The 8,425-nt window shown below is 40.6% G+C and overlaps 1 long non-coding RNA gene across 1 annotated transcript in view; it reads right to left on the bottom strand.

Annotated features, from left to right (window-relative positions):
* The window catches only part of LOC143982886 (uncharacterized), a 96,362-nt gene that overhangs the window by 33,085 nt on the left and 54,852 nt on the right, over positions 1–8,425 (bottom strand). The window lies entirely within an intron of this gene.

Here is an 8,425-nt window from a genome sequence, read left to right as displayed (position 1 = left end):
CATAGGACACTGTGAATGAGTGACGCAGCCAGGTGAGCAGAGCCTCGCTTGGCCATGTGTGTTTTTTTTTTTTTTTTTTTTTATTGTGACAGCTAGCGGGGGAAGGGGAGAAGATCCCCTGCTAGCTGTCACATCTGGGAGCTGTGAGGGCTGGATATGGGTCTAACATGTTACGAAAGGTTAACTTATCCTTTAGAAAAAACGATCAAAAACAGCGCATCAAAGGGACTAGTAGATTGATGTGAAAAAGACTTTAAAATGTCATTTATTAAATGTAAAAAATAAACACAGACATCTGATCCCTGCAGGATCTCAAACACATAAAAAACACCAATCATAAAACGGACAGATGTTTGATAATGAAAAGCTCCTCAGATCTCTCAATTATAACTTTGGAAAGGTCAAAACCAACGACCAATGTGCACAGCTTTCGAATGCCTAATGAATGCAATCAATCATCTGAAAGAACCCAAAAAGTCAGTGTAAACGAATGGAACAACGTTTCTAGGGACACTCACTTCATAGGTGTTCAATGGGCTGCAGAGCTGATGAGTCCAGTCTGATGACCGAGGGGGAGGTGTCTATTTCAGCTCCATCTGAAGCGTTCGGCTTGGAGGCAGAGGTGTAATGCTGCACGCTAGGTGGTAAGGATCAAGCTTAGTCACCAGATGATATCAGCTGTACACATAGGCAGCTTGGAGAACGCTGCACTGCCTGCAGTGCGGCTTGTCCGAGCGGCTGTGGATCACATGAGAGGCTTGTCACGTGGAAGGCTGTGAAGGGGAAGGTTGCTATGCCGACTCTCCTGCTTACATGTTTCGCGCTCCTGCGCTTTGTCAAAGCTGGAGCGGCATACAGCAACCAGAAAGATAAAGGCATCGGGTAGTGTGTAGGGGCGGGGACTGTCGAAGTCTCTCAGGTTAACCCCTAATGTGTCACTAAGCCTCCTGCAGTTAAAACCTTATTAGACAGGGGTCTGTGTCAGTGAAAGAACTGTTAGAAAACATCTAATAGGAAATGTGGATTGAAACATATGGTTGACACAGTGGTGTAGTGGTTAGCACTCTCACCTAGCAGCAAGCAGGACGCTGGTTCGATTCCCAACCACGCCACCACCCGCCTGAAGCTTGTATGTTCTCCCTGTGCCTGTGTGGGTTTCCATGGGGATATTAAAGGATATACAGAAGGGAGAAGAATGCTATGGATAAAAGGACACTGTAAGTTAAAAAAACACTGTAAGTTAAAAAAACTCAAGGGGGGGAAAAAATGCGGAGACCAAGGGCAAAAAAACAAATTATTTAAAAGATATATTTTATATTATTATTATTAAGTCCTTTCCTATAGGATAGTTAGAATAAATATATTAGCTACTCTTCGTTCATAAAAAAAATAAAAATAAAAAAAAAAAAAAAAAAAAGGAAAATGAAAGAAAATGAAAATATATTTTCTATAAAAAATGTAGGGTGGCGGTCATGAACGATGAGTAGCGACTATATCTGAGTAACCTATATCAAGAGGTTATGCTGAGGATGTCAATGTCTTCATTGAGGCCATCAGGCGAGAGAGACCCCATAAGATATATCCAGAAGGTCTCCCTGCGACAAAGGTGGGAGAATCTTTCGTTGGCCGTTAGGGTACCCTTGGGGATAGCCTCAATTGCAAGGACCTCCATTTCTTTAAAGTTTTTATCATGACAATGGCGAAAATGGCGTGGCACGCTGTGTTGAATGCAGCCCTCTTTAATCAGGCGGCGATGTTCGCCCACCCTGACTCGTAGGGCCCGCATAGTGCGGCCTACATAAAGGAGGCCACAGGGACAACGTAAAACATATATTACGTATTCTGTAGAACACGTGATGAATTGTTTAATCTCAAAGGTTTTTCCTTTGGATGTAGTGATGGTGGATTGGCCGTTGGGGATGGACTGACAAGTATAACAACCTCTTTTACGACATTTAAAAATCCCACATCTATTATCAAAGTACATCCTAATATCAGGGAATATATTATTATCCTTTCTATTGGATTTTATAAGTTTATTGGGAGCAATAATATTTTTGATTGTACGAGAGCGTCTAAAAGTGATTTGGGGTCTGACCGGAAGGAGTGGTGCTAAAATCGGATCCAGCTTTAGGATATCGTAATGTTTAAGAATTATTTTAGACATATGTTTATATTGTGTGTTAAAGGTAGAAATAAACCTAATTGTAGTATAGTCATTAGTGGAATTTTTGGGACGTTTTTTCGTAGGTGAATGCTTGGTTGCGTGTTCCATAAAGGCCTGTGTAACTAAATCATCTGGGTATTCTTTTTCTAAGAATTTTTTTGCCATCTGCTGGCCTTGTTGTGTATAGTCCTCAGTTGAGGTACAGTTTCTACGTAACCTTTGGAACTGACCGCTAGGAATATTTTTCTTCCAAGCAGGGTGATGGCAACTCTTATAATGAAGGTAAGAGTTGCCTGCTGTGGGTTTAATATGGTTGCTAGTGGTGACACTATGCTCATTATGAGAAAGTACAAGGTCCAAAAAGACCAGATGGTTTTGGTCGATGACCGATGTGAAAGATAGACCCATAGAATTGTTGTTGCAATAAGTGACGAAGGAGGAAAAAGTCTCAACTCCGCCACTCCATATGAGCAAAATGTCATCTATATAACGACCATAAAATACGATAAACTCAGCAAAAGGATTGTTTCTCCAGATTTTTTGTTCCTCCCAAAAGCCCATGGTGAGGTTCGCATATACCGGGGCAAAACTGGCTCCCATGGCTGTACCTTGGCGCTGGAGGAAAAATTGGTCTAAAAAGGTGAAGTAGTTATGTTTCAAGCAGAACTCTATGCTCAATAATAAAAATTCAGACTGTTTGGAGTTCATGCTTTCATCAATGCTCAAAAAGTGTTGTATTGCATTCAGTCCCACTTCGTGGGGTATAGAAGTATAAAGCGAGTTGACGTCTAAAGAGGCCCACATATATTCGTCAGACCATCTGTAGTTTTCCATAACCTCAATCACCTGACTGGAGTCCTTAATATAGGAAGGAAGTTGCACCACCAATGGCTGTAAGATGTGATCTATATAGGCCGAAAGGCCGCTAGTGAAACTATTAGTACTGGCCACTATTGGTCTACCCGGAGGGTTAGTAAGGGACTTGTGAACCTTGGGGAGATGATAAAAGTAAGGGGTGCTGCAGACTTTGGGGAGGAGGAATCGTTTTTCTTGGGGATTTAACACCCCATCTTTTTGAGCTTTGTCTACCAACGTAATTAAATCACGCTGGTAAATTGGAAGGGGGTCGGTTTGAAGTTTTTGATATGTAGTCGTATCAGATAACAGGCGATTGGCTTCGCCAAGGTAGTCGCCCATGTCCTGTACGACTAGACTCCCTCCTTTATCGGCTTGTTTGACCACAATGTTCTTGTTGGTGGTAAGGTTATGAAGAGCCTGTTGTTCAAATTTATTTAGATTAGCTTGTTTTTTGTTATTGGTTGTATTGCATAACTCAATAAATTCTTTATAAACCACTTGGTAAAAAGTCTCAATAAAGGGGCCCTTAGAATGGGTTGGGTTAAAGGTGGACGCCGGTTTCAGATGAGTATGAATTATCGCTGGTTCTGTAAAGGGATATTGTGTTTGGCTTGAGATATGACACTCGCTCCACAAGTCTTCAAGAATTCTCAAAATGTCATCCTGGGGGGTGACATTCATATCAATATTATCGATTTCAGGTGTTGAATCTCCTTTTTTGTTGTTATTAATAATTGTTTTTGCAAAATGTCTTTTCAGGGTAAGAGATCGAATAAATTTATTTAAATCTTTGAAGAGGCCAAATTTATTTGGTCCAGTGGATGGCGAAAAGCTTAGACCTTTCTTCAATAATGCTAATTCATATGGATTGAGGGTGTGTGATGAAAGGTTGAAGATTTTTATGGTACTCTCTTCCACTATGTCTCCACCCTTTCTTTTTTGTTTTGCCTTAAGCTTACGTCCTCCTCTGCAACCTCTTCTAGTTTTCTCTTTTCTTTTGTAAACATGACTCCCTTTGGAGACAGGGCTAAAAAACCTTCCTCAAAATTGGGAGGTGTCACTGAAGTACTGTCTTTTACCTTACTTTCATTGGGTGCACATGTTTTGTTACTAGATCTAGGGCGAGCTCCTTCCTTAATGTACTTGTCCAAATCTTTCACCAGAGGGCTATACTTATTGGATGTGACTACCGAAAAAATGGGTAGTCTATTTTCAGTAACATCCGGTTGATCGGATAGGCCAGAGGGGGATGGGGCAACAGTAGGCGAAGTGCTAACCAATAGGGGGTTGGCTGTTATATTGGGGTTGCAGTCTGCGCCATCCTTCTTATGGGTGATTGTGTAATCGCTTAGGCCTCGGGGGGGGTCAGGAGCACCACGTGTCACCTTGTGGTGCTCAAATTTAGAATGATAGGGCCTACTGGTCCTATTGGTTCCCGTGTTATTAGAGGAATTTTTAATTTTGTGAGGCTTACTTGTCTTATGGTTTTTAAATTTGGTCCTAGTATTATTGTGTAGGACCATGGTGTTATGAGGTGTATATACATGGTCCATTCCTGTCTGTGGTTGAATGCGGTTCATAGTGGGAGTGGGGTTTCTCTTCTTCCACTCAAAGATGTGGCCTGATCTATAATCGCCAATGTCTCTCTCTAATTTACTGGTTTTTGTGTGAATCATTGCATCCTCATCTTTCCTGATGTTTTTGTCCTGGACTTCCATCCATTTCAAAAAGAGACAAGATGTACTAAACTCCTGAATAGCCTGAGTTTTGGCTTTAACTGATTCCTCTGCCTTTCTAAGTTTACGTTCTCGTTGTTGCACTAATATTCTAATCCATTTGGTGGTGCAAAATTCCGAAATCATTTGCCATTCCTTAGAGAGGTCTTCGTCTAAAAAACTACATTGTTTTTTTATCCGGAGACCCCTAGGGGTAATACCTAGTTCCAGGTATTTCTGTAAAAACGCTAAATCCCACCATTGTGCGTTTTCGTATTGTTTGGCATCTTGGAGTTTTAGAAAGGCCTTACGCATTTGTATTTCAAATGCTTCAGTATGTGGAAGGTCCTTATTCGGGGAACTGGACTTAGATGTCACGTCAATAGTACTGTCTGCCCTTGTCTCTTCTAATTTGTTAAATATAGATTGTAAACGATTAATGCGATCCATTGGAAAAAAAAAAAAAAAAAAAAAAAAAAAAAAAAAAGGGGGAGGGGGCACAAGGAGGGGGGTGGGAAAAAAAGGGGGAAAAAAGAAAAAGGAAACAACTGAGAATAAAAATGGTGTGGAATGGAATATGAATCTGTTTTAAAAAAACCCAATACTATAAGTAATACTATTAATTATATGTATATACACATAAAAACATCAGAGCTTCCACATGACAATTATCATAAAAAACAAAAAAACGATCATGTAAAGTCCATAAGATTGGTGACTGTCTTTGTTGTGAAATGGAATATTACACAAGCTTAATCATAGAGTCTGTGATTTTTTTTCCCTTATATCAACTTGTAGGACATAATCAAGCCGTCGATCAGTCTATTCATTGGCAGCCAACCAGAGTCCAAAACATACAACGTAAAACAAAACAAGATAAAGTTGGCGCACAAATGAATGGTCTCTTTAAGAGCGTTTGACTATCTCGTGGGATGTTTGTTTATTTAAATAAATGTCCTGTAGATGGTCTCAATGTGCGGCTGTTAACCCATTATGGACTTGGCAAAAAATGGATGCAGCAGAAAAAACGATCAAAAACAGCGCATCAAAGGGACTAGTAGATTGATGTGAAAAAGACTTTAAAATGTCATTTATTAAATGTAAAAAATAAACACAGACATCTGATCCCTGCAGGATCTCAAACACATAAAAAACACCAATCATAAAACGGACAGATGTTTGATAATGAAAAGCTCCTCAGATCTCTCAATTATAACTTTGGAAAGGTCAAAACCAACGACCAATGTGCACAGCTTTCGAATGCCTAATGAATGCAATCAATCATCTGAAAGAACCCAAAAAGTCAGTGTAAACGAATGGAACAACGTTTCTAGGGACACTCACTTCATAGGTGTTCAATGGGCTGCAGAGCTGATGAGTCCAGTCTGATGACCGAGGGGGAGGTGTCTATTTCAGCTCCATCTGAAGCGTTCGGCTTGGAGGCAGAGGTGTAATGCTGCACGCTAGGTGGTAAGGATCAAGCTTAGTCACCAGATGATATCAGCTGTACACATAGGCAGCTTGGAGAACGCTGCACTGCCTGCAGTGCGGCTTGTCCGAGCGGCTGTGGATCACATGAGAGGCTTGTCACGTGGAAGGCTGTGAAGGGGAAGGTTGCTATGCCGACTCTCCTGCTTACATGTTTCGCGCTCCTGCGCTTTGTCAAAGCTGGAGCGGCATACAGCAACCAGAAAGATAAAGGCATCGGGTAGTGTGTAGGGGCGGGGACTGTCGAAGTCTCTCAGGTTAACCCCTAATGTGTCACTAAGCCTCCTGCAGTTAAAACCTTATTAGACAGGGGTCTGTGTCAGTGAAAGAACTGTTAGAAAACATCTAATAGGAAATGTGGATTGAAACATATGGTTGACACAGTGGTGTAGTGGTTAGCACTCTCACCTAGCAGCAAGCAGGACGCTGGTTCGATTCCCAACCACGCCACCACCCGCCTGAAGCTTGTATGTTCTCCCTGTGCCTGTGTGGGTTTCCATGGGGATATTAAAGGATATACAGAAGGGAGAAGAATGCTATGGATAAAAGGACACTGTAAGTTAAAAAAACACTGTAAGTTAAAAAAACTCAAGGGGGGGAAAAAATGCGGAGACCAAGGGCAAAAAAACAAATTATTTAAAAGATATATTTTATATTATTATTATTAAGTCCTTTCCTATAGGATAGTTAGAATAAATATATTAGCTACTCTTCGTTCATAAAAAAAATAAAAATAAAAAAAAAAAAAAAAAAAAAGGAAAATGAAAGAAAATGAAAATATATTTTCTATAAAAAATGTAGGGTGGCGGTCATGAACGATGAGTAGCGACTATATCTGAGTAACCTATATCAAGAGGTTATGCTGAGGATGTCAATGTCTTCATTGAGGCCATCAGGCGAGAGAGACCCCATAAGATATATCCAGAAGGTCTCCCTGCGACAAAGGTGGGAGAATCTTTCGTTGGCCGTTAGGGTACCCTTGGGGATAGCCTCAATTGCAAGGACCTCCATTTCTTTAAAGTTTTTATCATGACAATGGCGAAAATGGCGTGGCACGCTGTGTTGAATGCAGCCCTCTTTAATCAGGCGGCGATGTTCGCCCACCCTGACTCGTAGGGCCCGCATAGTGCGGCCTACATAAAGGAGGCCACAGGGACAACGTAAAACATATATTACGTATTCTGTAGAACACGTGATGAATTGTTTAATCTCAAAGGTTTTTCCTTTGGATGTAGTGATGGTGGATTGGCCGTTGGGGATGGACTGACAAGTATAACAACCTCTTTTACGACATTTAAAAATCCCACATCTATTATCAAAGTACATCCTAATATCAGGGAATATATTATTATCCTTTCTATTGGATTTTATAAGTTTATTGGGAGCAATAATATTTTTGATTGTACGAGAGCGTCTAAAAGTGATTTGGGGTCTGACCGGAAGGAGTGGTGCTAAAATCGGATCCAGCTTTAGGATATCGTAATGTTTAAGAATTATTTTAGACATATGTTTATATTGTGTGTTAAAGGTAGAAATAAACCTAATTGTAGTATAGTCATTAGTGGAATTTTTGGGACGTTTTTTCGTAGGTGAATGCTTGGTTGCGTGTTCCATAAAGGCCTGTGTAACTAAATCATCTGGGTATTCTTTTTCTAAGAATTTTTTTGCCATCTGCTGGCCTTGTTGTGTATAGTCCTCAGTTGAGGTACAGTTTCTACGTAACCTTTGGAACTGACCGCTAGGAATATTTTTCTTCCAAGCAGGGTGATGGCAACTCTTATAATGAAGGTAAGAGTTGCCTGCTGTGGGTTTAATATGGTTGCTAGTGGTGACACTATGCTCATTATGAGAAAGTACAAGGTCCAAAAAGACCAGATGGTTTTGGTCGATGACCGATGTGAAAGATAGACCCATAGAATTGTTGTTGCAATAAGTGACGAAGGAGGAAAAAGTCTCAACTCCGCCACTCCATATGAGCAAAATGTCATCTATATAACGACCATAAAATACGATAAACTCAGCAAAAGGATTGTTTCTCCAGATTTTTTGTTCCTCCCAAAAGCCCATGGTGAGGTTCGCATATACCGGGGCAAAACTGGCTCCCATGGCTGTACCTTGGCGCTGGAGGAAAAATTGGTCTAAAAAGGTGAAGTAGTTATGTTTCAAGCAGAACTCTATGCTCAATAATAAAAATTCA

Source organism: Lithobates pipiens, unplaced genomic scaffold (assembly GCF_037356315.1).
Source record: "Lithobates pipiens isolate NorthernLeopardFrog02 unplaced genomic scaffold, aLitPip1_a1.2 Scaffold_16, whole genome shotgun sequence".
Lineage (NCBI taxonomy): Eukaryota > Metazoa > Chordata > Amphibia > Anura > Ranidae > Lithobates > Lithobates pipiens.
This window is presented reverse-complemented; position numbering and strand designations above follow the sequence as displayed.